The 13,770-nt window shown below is 48.1% G+C and overlaps 1 pseudogene; it reads left to right on the plus strand.

Moving 5' to 3' along the window:
- The first annotated feature begins 1,115 nt into the window (after positions 1-1,115).
- Positions 1,116-13,770, plus strand: part of LOC147731600 (putative E3 ubiquitin-protein ligase UBR7) — a 31,741-nt pseudogene continuing 19,086 nt past the window's right edge.

The raw sequence follows: 13,770 nt of genomic DNA on the forward strand, positions 1-13,770 counted from the left end.
TTGAACGCGCTATACAAAACTACAAAAACAATAAATACTATCTTTCATCAGAGAGGCTCATATGTTGTTTCCCAAGACTGGAAGCTATTCCCACCCTTTCATTTCTATCCCCAAGCTGATCAATTCCTCCCAGGAGTGAAACAATATTTGTTGGGGCTGAGGACCCCGAAGACAGTCAAAGCATCAGGAGTTACAGCGCCTTTTGGATGGCCATAAGATGCCCCAGCACAAGTTGACTCTCTCAAGAAGTGAAACTCTCAATGGGAGCTCAGAGGGAATAGGACAGGGTCGCCCTCCACTCAAACATAGACCTACAACAAAAGACCCTGTCAAACGGACGTCTACATATGTCAGTTACTGAGAAATAGAACAGTCTATGTGTACTGATACCTACTCCGATCCCCTACAATTTATGAGGGGACAATTTACATAACAGTTGCCCCGTTGGTGGTGTTTCCGTGAGGTGTCACTTGTTTCTCGCACATTTTATCTAAGCAGATATTTGTCCAACATTGTTGGTGTGGATAGATGTTATTGACCTAGAAGGGTCAGACAACTTGTACTTGTTGTTCTGTGTATCTGTCAAGGAAGATGGGCCTTTTTAGGTTTTGCCTGGCGAAAGCTGCGCTTTCTGCGCAGCTTTTTCGCGCAGGCGAAAACCTGATGAGAACTGTAGTGTGCTTTGGGTCGGCCCTCCTCATTCATTGGCTGGCTCCGTAAATGGAGCCTTGCCATTGGACGAGGGGCCTGTCCGTCAATGCCGGACCAGACACGGGGGCGTTCCCGACATTCTTTGGCTTTTGCCGACGTCACGCGACGCCGGGAACGCCCCCGAGTCTGGTCCGGCATTGCCGGCACTGTAGGGAACGGGACGGACATGGAGCTCTCGGCTGTTGGGGAGCGAGTGTTTGCAGCGGAGGCACTGCTCAAGCGTCGGGTGCGGAAGGTGAGCGAAATGTTTGCCGGTTCCCACCCCCTCTCCCGCTCTCCGTGTCTCCCCGGCCCTGTTCCCGCCCCCTACCGCTGCCTCGGCTCCCGTTCCCGCCCCCCTACCGCTGCCTGGGCCGCCCTGTTCCCGCAGTGCCGTTTCTCCTGTGCCGTCCTCAGCTGCAGACATGGTGAAAGTGTCCTTCAACTCGGCTCTCGGCCAGAAAGACCCGCCAAAGGAGGAGAACAGCGAGGTGCTCATCATCCCCGAGCCCAAGGTGAGCCCCCGGGAGGCAGGGAGACGGAGGCAGCTGGCGGGAGGGGCAGCCTGCACTGTCCCCGGATTACAAGTGTGGGGGCAGGGAGGGTGTTTGAGGCCCTCAGCTATTTTTGGTTAATCCCAGAACAAGGACACATCTACAAAATGGCTGTTTTCGTTTTACCATGGCAGAGACCTGCAACGCGCATTTCCGTCTAATTAAATCTCTGCGCGTCTTCGCAGGAATGTACCTGGCCTCATATTCCTGAGAATGGTGTGTGTTCGAGCAGAGGATAGTGTTTACATCCGGCAATTGGGCCAGGGGCCACGGGAATACCAACCCTGTGCTTAAAATGGCTGATGCGCAGGCTCGCTTTCACTTCCGGTTTCAGTAAAAGCCAGGAGGTACTGGGGACTAGCTTCAGAGTCCAGACTGCCGACTCGCTGTTTGCCATGGCAGCGTTACTCCGAAATAAACAAACTGTCCATGTGCTGAAAGGTCCCGACTTAGTTCACATGGGCAAGAAATATGTCCTATCCCCCCAGGGTCCAGAATGTTATCCAGTCGTATTTTCCTCTTACAAGAAAGTAAAGGGAATCGGTGATAATATATTGGAACATGCAAACGGTGTGGCAGAATCACTTTTATGTAGCTAAGAACATGTACAATAACCTGCATCACCTGGTCTGGAGGAACTGACCCCTGGAGCTGGAGAAGGAGCTCAGCGCGCGGGAGCAGCTCACACGTGTGCGGCTCGGTGCCTCTGGTGGGTTTGTGCGAGTGTGGCACTGGCGGGGATGATGGCTCGATGCAAAGCAGTGGTGCGCGGGTGTCTGATGACTGCTGGTGTCCGCGGCTCCGCGCATCTTGGGAGGCACTTGCCTGGTTGGTACAGAGTTGGTCGGAGGGCCTGGGTGTGCAGCAGCAGTCTGTGAAGTGACTTACAGAGACGGGCAGTGGGGGTGCTGTGTGCAGACGTGTGTGTGTGTCCATGTGCAGCTGGCCTCGTGTGATCGACCAGCGCAGCCCTGCTCCGTGCGGCAGGGTGTGCGCTCCGCTGCTGTGTGTGTGGCAGGGGTGAGGTCTAGAGGTGCTCTGCATAGCTCAGGGAGTGGGGGTCAGATTGAGGCTTCTTTGTTTGGTGTCTGAGGCAGAGCCGCGCTGTGTTGGGACTCGGTGCACACCTGCTGCACGTGGGCGACAGGCTGCCTGGCACGCTGGTGCACAGCTGGGATGGTTGGGCGAATGGCGTCTGGTGAACAGCATGCTGCCTGCCACGCTGGTGCACAGCTGGGATGGATGGAAGGGTGGGTGTCTGACATAGAACAGTCTGGCACGCGGGGTGAACAGCTGGAGTGAGTGAGTGGGTGTCTGGTGTGGTGTACATCAGGCTGTTTGACTCACAGCTAACCCTGGGGTGGGTGTGTCCCCGGTGTAGAGCCAGCGAGAAGCCGGGTCCACAGCTGGGGTCGTGTGTGTCTAGCTTAGAGCAGTTTGAAAGAGAAGCCGGACGAACAGCTGGGAAGGGTGGGTCTCTAGTGTAGAACAGTTTGAAGGAGAGGTTGGGTGCACTCCTAGGGTGGGTGGGTGTCTGGTGTAGAGCGGGTTGTAAGAAAGGCTGGGTGCACAGTTGGGGTGGATGTCTGGTGTGGAACAGTTTGAAGGAGAGGTTGGGTGCACACCTAGGGTGGGTGGGTGTCTGGTGTAGAGCGGGTTGTAAGAAAGGCTGGGTGCACAGTTGGGGTGGATGTCTGGTGTGGAACAGTTTGAAGGAGAGGTTGGGTGCATACCTAGGGTGGGTGGGAGTCTGGTGTAGAGCGGGTTGTAAGAAAGGCTGGGTGCACAGTTGGGGTGGATGTCTGGTGTGGAACAGTTTGAAGGAGAGGTTGGGTGCACACCTAGGGTGGGTGGGTGTCTGGGGTAGAGCGGGTTGTAAGAAAGGCTGGGTGCACAGTTGGGGAGGATGTCTGGCGTAGAACAGTTTGGAAGAGAGGTTGGGTGCAAAGATACAGTGGTTCGTGGTTGGGTGACTGGTGTAGAGCAGTCTTGTTTGACAGGTGTCTAGTGTAGGGCAAGATGGGTGCACAGCGGATGGGGGAGGTCTGTTGTAGTTCTGCCTGTATGAGAGGCTGGGTGCTCAGCACCCTTGCCGTGTAATGCCTTGTACTACATCTGTGTTAGCAGTCGCCTCAGGCTGTTTTTTTTTATGCAGGGGACGGGATTTGATCATGCCCATTACGCCGTATTGCTTCTCAAAGGCAACTGTTGCAGAGCCAAGTGGGCTGTTGAAAATTGTGTTTTCTCCACCTGCCCCTGTTGCCTGCTTGTGCCTCCGTTTTTGTGCCTCCGTTTTCGTGCCCCTGTTGCCTGCTTGTGTCCCTGTTGCCCGCTTGTGCCTCCTTGTGCCCCTGTTGTCTGCTTGTGCCTCTGTGTGCCCCTGTTGTCTGCTTGTGCCTCTGTGTGCCCCTGTTGCCTGCTTGTGCCTCTGTGTGCCCCTGTTGCCTGCTTGTGCCTCTGTGTGCCCCTGCTTGTGCCTCTGTGTGCCCCTGTTGTCTGCTTGTGCCTCTGTGTGCCCCTGTTGTCTGCTTGTGCCTCTGTGTGCCCCTGTTGCCTGCTTGTGCCTCTGTGTGCCCCTGTTGCCTGCTTGTGCCTCTGTGTGCCCCTGTTGCCTGCTTGTGCCTCTGTGTGCCCCTGTTGCCTGCTTGTGCCTCCGTCTGCCCCTGTTGCCTGCTTGTGCCTCCGTCTGCCCCTGTTGCCTGCTTGTGCTGTGTTGGTGTGTGTGGAGGGCTCTGTGTGGCTGTGTGTGTAGGAAGCTTTGTGTGGCTGTGTGTGTGGAGGGCTCTGTGTGGCTGTGTGTGTGGGGGGCTCTGTGTGGCTGTGTGTGCGGGGCTCTGTGTGGGGGTGTGTGTGGGGCGGCTCTGTGTGTGAGAGAGAGAGATTTGTTTAAATACCAGGATAATTGCCGGCAGCAGCACCCTTGCCGTGTAATGCCTTGTACTACATCTGTGTTAGCAGTCGCCTCAGGCTGTTGTTTTTTTTTATGCAGGGGACGGGATTTGATCATGCCCATTACGCCGTATTGCTTTTCAAAGGCAACTGTTGCAGAGCCAAGTGGGCTGTTGAAAATTGTGTTTTCTCCACCTGCCCCTGTTGCCTGCTTGTGCCTCCGTTTTCGTGCCCCTGTTGCCTGCTCGTGCCCCTGTTGCCCGCTTGTGCCTCCTTGTGCCCCTGTTGCCCGCTTGTGCCTCTGTGTGCCCCTGTTGTCTGCTTGTGCCTCTGTGTGCCCCTGTTGCCTGCTTGTGCCTCTGTGGGCCCCTGTTGCCTGCTTGTGCCTCTGTGGGCCCCTGTTGCCTGCTTGTGCCTCTGTGTGCCCCTGTTGTCTGCTTGTGCCTCCGTCTGCCCCTGTTGCCTGCTTGTGCCTCCGTCTGCCCCTGTTGCCTGCTTGTGCTGTGTTGGTGTGTGTGGAGGGCTCTGTGTGGCTGTGTGTGTAGGAAGCTTTGTGTAACTGTGTGTGTGGAGGGCTCTGTGTGGCTGTGTGTGTGGGGGGCTCTGTGTGGCTGTGTGTGTGGGGGGCTGTGTGTGCGGGGCTCTGTGTGGGGGTGTGTGTGGGGCGGCTCTGTGTGTGTTTGTGTGTGTCATTTGCGATAGATAAAGCTAGTGGCATTGTAAATGACAATGCCATTTATTTATGTTAAAAAAACATAAATAAAAATAATGTCAAGAGCAATGCCAATAGCTCTAACTTTAACAAAGGCAAAACCATTGCATTGTAAATGCTTGTTTAACGTATACTTGGGCGCAGTGCAGTGAATTGTCCTCTCATAAATTGTAGGGGATCGGAGTAGGTATCAGTACACATACAGCCTGATTCATCATTGTTAAATCCGGTCGCAAAGGGCCAGATTCTGAGAATCTGGCCCTTTGCGAGCGGTATTTTTGCATTTGGGATTCATCATCCCAGATGCAAAAATCGCTATTTAAGAATTCGCATTTTTGCGAGGAATAGCATTTAAGGAATCTATATTAGAGATTCCTTAAATGCTATTCTTAAAACATTTTTAAATTGCGAAAGCGCAAAATTTTCCCGCTATTTACCGCGAGGTCAAACCTCGTGGTAAATAGCGGAAACTTAGAAAAATGCATTTAAATGCATTTTTCTAAGTTTCATGTTACACATGCACATGTCCTTGGGACATGTGTGTGCGCAACACCAATGTAGCATACATTTCAGGGGTGCTACAGGGTGTCCTTTGGACACCCCTGCACCCTTGAAAACGCAATTTCAATATGCAAATCGCTAATTGCGATTCGCACATTGAAATGTCTTCCCATTCATTCCTATGGGCCTTTGGGCCCATAGGAATGAATGGGGAGATATTCCTTAATTGCGATTAGCAATTTGCTAATCGCAATTAAGGAATAATTAAAAATCGCAATTTATTTAGCGATTTCTTGGTGAATAGCATTTTGCTATTCCTTAATAGCGATTCCTTAATAATCGCTATTAAGGAATAGCAAATACTCACCTTGATGAATCAGGCTGTAAGACTGTTCTATTTCTCAGTAACTGACATATGTAGACGTCCGTTTGACAGGGTCTTTTGTTGTAGGTCTCTCAAGAAGTGAACATTTATCAAAGAATAGAATATCCTACTCCCCAAACCTATGAAGAGCAGGGACATTATTTTATTTTAAACTTAAGAATGGTCTTCCAGTGGGTTTTAAAATTAGTTTGAAAAAACGACTAATGGTCCCAACATTAAGTGTTCTTGAGTTGGAAATATTTCAGCACGTTATTTGTAAATGGTGTATTATGCAGCACTGCACATCTTATTGTTTCAAGTGCAGAGGTACTGTTGGGAAATTGAATTAATCCAGAAAATGTTTGGAATACAAAAGACCTATATATCCATGGCTTTTAAAAATATATATTTTATTGGGCAGTACAAAGCCCAATTTTTTTTAACCGTATACATGTAAAATAGGCAATTGCAGAGCGTATCCTATATTGGCGCAGTCCCTAAGAACAAATATAAAGAGAAAATCGAAAAAGTATCTGAAGCAGACATTATGATCAATTCATGCTGTATGAGATGAAATCTGACTGTTATCACATATGACAAGGCGAAAATTCCTTCGTAAAAAAGTTAAGTACGCTGGACAATCAGCGCGTTAACAACTTTCCAACTCATCAATAAGAAAATTTGGATGTATGATATGACTTGATTGGAGAGACTTTCTGGAATAATTAGTGTACAAAATGAGTAGACACGTGTAATTTAGAAGCAGAAGCCATGAATCAGATAAAGTGTCCAGTGCAAGTGATATTGTAAATCCATACAGAACAAACTATAACCTGACGAGCTGCTCTATTCTCCAAGCACAGCCAATAAATAAGAGCCATATAGTTGGAATAATACCCAAACTGCCTCGCAGGCCGTTACATGCGGGCGAGATGGTCGTCGAGCACCCACATAGAGTGGCAGTCCAATCTGCCGATGAAACAAACAATATGTCCTCACCCCTCAATACTAAGCAGATGATACACATATATTTTCTCTTTGGGGCCTGATGTCCAACTGGCCAGACTATCAATTGTGCACCCCGACTTTGGCCCAAACTACGGAGAACCTCGAGGAACACCCACTCGCCTGGCATAAGCTTCCTCAAATATTTTAGTTCTCTTCATTTTACTCTGCTAGTGATCTAGAGATGGAATCTCGCAGGTCCTCAATTTTTGCTAAATTATGCTATGGGCCATTGCAATGCTGATGAACACCAGGTACTGGGCATTCCTGCTAGCTTTCCAAACTGCATGAGATGAGCCAAATAATGCAAGTGTGACTTCGGGGGATATTGGGAATTGCGTAGAGTCTGCAAGCACGTGAAATACTTTGACCCAAAAGTCATGAAGATCTGGAAATGTGAAAAAGATATGGGTCCAATCCCCTTCCCCATGTAATTGATATTAAAAACATTGATTCAATCAATCAATCACAGAAATTTGTAAAGCACGCTACTCACCCATGAGGGTCTCAAGGCGCTGAGGGGGGGGGGGGGGGGGGCGCTACTGCTCGAACAGCCAGGTCTTGAGTTGTTTCCTGAAGGAGAGGTGATCCCGGGTCAGCCGTAGGTGAGTGGGGAGGGAGTTCCATGTCTTGGCTGCCAGGTAGGAGAAGGATCCTCCTCCGACGGTGGATTTCCGAATTCTTGGGACGGAGGCGAGGGCGAGGCTGGTGGATCGGAGCTGGCGGATGGGTGTGTAGAAAGTGAGGCGGCTCTTGAGGTACTTCGGGCCCATGTCATGGAGAGCCTTGTGTGCATGGGTGAGGAGTCTGAACGTGATCCTCTTGTTGACGGGGAGCCAGTGCAGGTCTTTCAGGTGGGCAGAGATGTGGCTGCGGTGTGGGATGTCCAGGATGAGTCGTGCTGAGGCGTTCTGAATGCGCTGGAGTCTTTTCTGGAGTTTGGCTGTGGTTCCAGTGTGGAGTGTGTTCCCGTAGTCCAGACGGCTGGTGACGAGGGCCTGGGTGACCGTCTTCCTGGTTTCGGTGGGGATCCACCGGAAGATCTTTCGGAGCATACGCAGGTTGTTGAAGCAGGACGATGAGACTGCGTTCACTTGCTTGGTCATGGTGAGGGAGGAGTCCAGGATGACGCCCAGTTTGCGTGCGTGGTCCGTTGGTTTGGGTGCGCTGCCCAGGGCAGGGGGCCACCAGGAGTCGTCCCATGTGGAAGGGGCTGGTCCTCGGATGAGGACTTCCGTTTTGTCTGAGTTCAGTTTCAGACGGCTGATCTTCATCCATGCTGCAACGACTTTCATTCCTTCCTGGAGGTTGGCTTTGGCGATGGCGGGGTCGTTGGTGAGGGAGAGAATTAGTTGGGTGTCGTCAGCGTAGGAGACGATGTTGAGGTTTTGTTGGCAGGGGATGGCTGCGAGGGGGCTCATGTAGACGTTGAAGAGGGTGGGGCTGAGTGAGGATCCTTGCGGGACGCCGCAGATGACTTCGGTGGCCGCGGATCGGAACTGGGGGAGGCGGACTCTCTGGGTTCTTCCGGCGAGGAATGAGCTGATCCACTTCAGAGCCTTCCCTTGGAGAGAGAGAGAGAGAGAGAGCTGACAACACATTTATGTATTACTCAAAGAAACACCGTTTCAATGCAAAAATGTAACAAAAACGTATCTTGAATGAATGAATGAATGAATGAAAGTATACTTGGTATAGCGCATGGCTACCCTAAGGCATCCCAGCACTTTGACCCAGGAAACATCACCATCACTCATCGGAAAAGAAAGGTTTTTAGTTGTTTCCGGAACATGAGATGGTTCGGTAGGAGTCGGATGCTCTCAGGAAGATTATTCCAGAATTCACATCACCATCAGTCCATATGTAAGTCAAATACAGTTATTGATCAATAACCTATGTGGCACAGGCTCACTGCATGGGTTATGATCCTCCGTAAGCTTCAGCCACTGTCAGCTAATATTACTGGCACGTACTAACCGTAGTTGCCTCCTTAGTCCCCTGTTTCACTGCCAGATAACAAGGTTGTCAGGTTATCAGATTATTCAAGCTGGTTGATAGTAGCAACCAGCTTGAATAATCTGATAACCTGACAACCTTGTTCATCTGACAAGACTCTTGACGGTAAGTCACACTCATAAGTTAAAACTTGATTTTCTAATTATTAGCTGATTAGACCATCTTACCTGTATGGGACCATGATGGGACCATGATGTTCCACCATAGGTCAAAGGAAAGCTAAATAGAACTCTGTTAAATTATGATGCCTTATCATAGGTCAAATCAGAGCGAAAAATCGAGAGATCTATTTAAGGTATTAGACCATTATAATATATGTTTTATATTTCTTTCAGCCTAGACAGTAAGCCAGGTGAAGTGTAGTTCCACCGAGAATAAAGGTGTTGATATATCTACAAGGAATAATTAGAGAACACTCATCCCGTGTTTCTCCTAGGTAAGACATTGATTTCAGCCCATATACTCATGCACTTTCTTATTCTTAACCATCACGTTATATTATCAGCAAAATTACGAATATTCTGATGGGTACAGTCACTACATCGGATATTCGATAGGATTCCAACTTCCCTGAATCTTCAATCCTTTATTCCCATTGTCCATATATACAGCCACTGCTCAAATGTAAAATCTTTAATGTATATATTGTGTAGCTATATGGTTCAGCTGCATTCTATAGGGAGTTTTGTTATGTAAGCACAGTTTAAATATGTACAATGAATTGAATGTTGGGAGTTCTTTGATGTCCCTCTCGTGTTTTTAATTTATTCTGCATATGTCTTACAGATTGATTGTGGCTCCTGATGAAGGCGTTCTGTTGATAACGCCGAAACGCGCGTCGATGTTTTGTATTTTTCGCCACTGTTTTATTATATATAAATTTGTGTAAATTTGTTGAATATAAGTTACTTATGTATGACTGTTGATTTTTTAGAATTAATTAGTGCATATGATTTTGCACTGAGTCTTTTTAATATGAATATGTATATTTAGAAATAAACTCAACTTTGTACTTTTTAATTATTTGTTGTACTTTTTAATTATTTGTTGTGCTTTACATGCTGTTTTTTTCCCTAGTTGTGATATCAATTGTATAACTTTTCTCACACTGTTTATTTCCCTGTATTACGAATCCAGTATTTGAACAGGGGGTCCTTGTTATTTACATAGAATGAGGTACTGCTATTTCCATTAATACTCATGTAATGAACTGATTTATGGTTTGTTGCCTATTTAGTACTATTTTTTCACTGCTGTTTTTTTTTATAAGCTATAATATATGTATTCCAAGATGACTGCCATGTATGCATACTCACTGCAACCATCTGGGGGTAAAGCATTGACAAAGCCAATGATTCTGTCCCACAATTGAAATGCTAAACCTATTGACTTTACCAAAACGTGTTAGTTTGTTGTCATTCTTGTGTGCTGAATCTATTTGTTTGGTTTACAAGAATTGAATGTCAAGAGTGTCTTATCTTTGTGCCAATAAGATTTATCCGAAACTAAAAAAAAAGGTTTCTGTAGGAAGCTGGGTTTTTATGTAGTGGGCCAATGTAGGGGGACACAATGTAAAATGTCCAGACAACCCATATTGGTTTTCAGGGGCTTACTTTAATAATCCCAAGTGATCTATTTGTGGTAGCGTGGCCAAGAAGTTTAGGCTTATCAGAGGGGAGTGTTAAATAAGTCAATGAATGGGGAACACACTCAAGAAGAAATCCGAAACCAATTTATATAATATAAAAATAACACAGATTTTCATTTGAATATCTGGAATCGGGTAAGTACTTTCAGAGTTATGGATTTTACAAGAAAACAGTAAAACATATGAGTACAGGTTTTTGTACCTTGAATGGGGTAATGTTATCCTGTGGCAGGAAAGACGTATACTGCAAGCAGATACTTGTAGTTGAAGTTCAGGGTGCCTTTGGAACTTAAGGTGCTATGGGGCCAAGGTTCCAAGAACAGCCAGCAGTTTTAGTTTGCCTGCCCTGGCATGTCCAGATGCAAAGGTGCTGGACGGGTTGGTAGCCTCGAGCTCTACACCGTAGAAAGCAATGGGCACCTGAAAACGAAGGCTGCAAGGGGGGACTTGAGGACAAGTCCGGCAGAATCCAAAGGGGGGCTCGGCTCGTGAGGGTCTTTAGCACAAGGGGGCGCCGTCAGTTGTCTTGAATCCAGGCTGTGGGGCTCGGGTGCAGAGGTGTTTGGCCGGCAAGCCACTTGCGTTGGAGACTCTCATATTTCTCAGTTGACATGTAGAGGGGAGGAAAGCAAAACAACAGGGCCACTCTGTGTGTGCATCTTGCGGGTCCTGAAGTCCCTCGGTGTACAGGTCGGCTTTACAGTGGTGGTGTCCAGACTGGACACAAACAAGCCTTGGTTGCTGCAGGTGCTCCGGGGTGAGAAGTTGGCCTGGTATATGCTGTCCACTAATTAAGTGGGCACCTTGAACCAGTCCAAATGACCCTTATGATGTATGAGGTCAAAGATAACCTTTAGAAAGCTATCCTGGTGGTAGCTGTGCAGAGCAGCTTTAGGGCTTAATCTTGAAGGAATGTAAAGCAGCTTGTTTTACCAGATTATCACCTTTGTATTACCTAAATGAAAGGATAACCAAACAGTAGTTATAAAAATATGTATTTATTTATATAACACTCCCTAGTATCCTCTACACGAGGATACAATACAAAGCACACAATACTTTATCAAAGAAACAATCGTAAGAGGCACAATACACAGCGGGCTCCAGGGGGAGACCAAACCATATACTAAAATAGTGGTATAAGGACCACAACTTGACAAGACACAGTGCCTAGAGCACATAGAATCGCTAGGACCCCAAGGAACCACCCAAGGTAATTACACAGGGACCCCACAGAGGACAGGTGCAGTGTAGAAACACGACCACGTGCTCCGTACAACTATATTGGAAAGTCGCGGTTGGAGTTTTAAAGTTGAAGAACCTTCTCGGTGGACTTTGAGGAAACCCTTTGGAACTTAGGAGGTTGGAGAGCCACCCCTTCCGTGGATACCGGAGTACCCGAGTTACCGATCCCAGGGGAGCATAGGCCTGAAGTGGTGTCAGAAACCACCATAATTTTCAATGGAATGCTTGAAAGAAGAACTGCTGCCGGGAAAAAAGAAAGTGTCCGTAGGAATCCAAGGGTGGATTCATGATGGAAGGAACCTGAAAGCAAAGGGGACAGAGTCTGGGTCACTTTAGAATGACCAGGGGCTAAGTAGACGAATGCCCACCGATGTCAGGTGCTTCAGGTGTGAAGAGGGGATACTTGACTCTGCAACCACCAAGACCAAGAGACATCAAGGATGACCAGGATCCAGATGCAAGCTTTCCCACGAATGATGTTGAGTGCTAAGGGGTCAGTGTCTGGCTGGAGCACCAACAAGCCTTGGCAACAGCAAACAACGTAGGAAGGTCAAGCAAGTTACGGTGTGGACCAACAAGGTCCAGGGGACTCACCAAGCAATGGGGAGTCAGGGCACATCTGGAGTAACCCGGAAAGTCCAACAGAATTCAAGATTACCCTTAGGAGGACCCACAGGCCGAATGACCAGGAGTCATGAGGGGACCTTGAGCAAGATCACAAAGTACCAGCCCGCGGAGCACTCGGTGTAAGGAGGCCAGAGTTCTTTGGTGTAAATACTGCTCAGGGTCAGGACTACACAGAGTTTAATGCACAAGCTCAGGAACTGCCAACAAGCATATGCACTTGCAAAAGTACATGGTGCACAGAGGTTCAGGTTATGCGGTCCCCACAAGGGATACTGGCCTCAAACTCAGTGAGAGGACAGATCAACTTCAAGGAATGTAGGAACCCACCTCCTGTGTTGCTGGAGCCTTCAGAGACTGCAGGAGCTCCGATCAGCAGACTGGTCAATTGCATTACGGTGCTTGTGAATGCAGGGAGTGGCTCCTTCACCCCAAGGGAGATTCTTCAGAGGTCTTTGATGCTCCACAGGTCCTGCACTGAGCCTGTATGTTGCACGGGTACAGACAAGGCTTTGGACGGAGAGGGAGACAAAGTTGAGTCCAGTTGAAGTCCAGAGTGTCCAGACGGTTGAAGGTCAGTAGTCTCTTGGGGAAACATTCATTACAACGCATTCATTACAACACACGACCTTTACAACATGGCTGTTACAACACAGCAGCCTTTACATCGTATGCCATTAAAACGCAGGCATGACAACGCATGTCACTACAACTATGCCATTACAACGCATGTCGCTACAACGCATGCTATTACAACGCATTATAAAGTAAGTAATGGGGATTTTGTAGGTTTTAGGGTGGGTGTGGGTTTTGAGGTACATGAGAAAAGTCATTTTTACCCCTCCACTATCCAACACTTATCCTACTATTTCACTCACTGTAGTGGGAATAGTACTTTTTACCCCTACACTATCTAACACTTATCCTACTGTTGCCCTAAAAGTATTATGCATTGTAATGGTATGCGTGGTAATAGAATGCGTAGTAAATGTAGTTTCTAAAAATGTGTTGTGATGGCATGCGTTGTAAAATTATGCGTAGTAATGGGTGTTACGATGTACAAACTGTGTTGTAAAAGCATGCATTGTAACTGTTTGTGTTGTAACATGTCCTATTTGCTTCTTGTTGCAGAATCTTGTCCACGTCAAATCTAAAGTCTTACAGCCAGGCAAGCCCTTAAGTACCCACGGAAGAGGGTTGGACAGATTCAGGGGATCCTTTTAGGGAAGGGTCTGGACTGCGAGGAGGCTACTCCCATGTGGTTTGTCGAGTTTCGCGCCAGAGCAGGAGCCAACGGCTCCTGGAACTGGTTTGAGCTGGACTACGCACAGGGGCACCAAGTGTGCCCCTCGTGCAGACTTTCAGGTACTTTGGAAGTGCGCCCAGCAGGAGGGCAGAAATGTGTCTCTGGTCGGCAGCAACCATTTTGTGTTGCTCGGGTCGAGAAGGCTGGCACCGGAAAGACCAGTGACCCCAGGAAGCTCGCTTCCGAAGGGTGGAATCATACCTACCACAATGGTTA

This window comes from Lissotriton vulgaris, chromosome 2_1 (genome assembly GCF_964263255.1).
Source record: "Lissotriton vulgaris chromosome 2_1, aLisVul1.2, whole genome shotgun sequence".
NCBI classification, from domain to species: Eukaryota; Metazoa; Chordata; class Amphibia; order Caudata; family Salamandridae; genus Lissotriton; species Lissotriton vulgaris.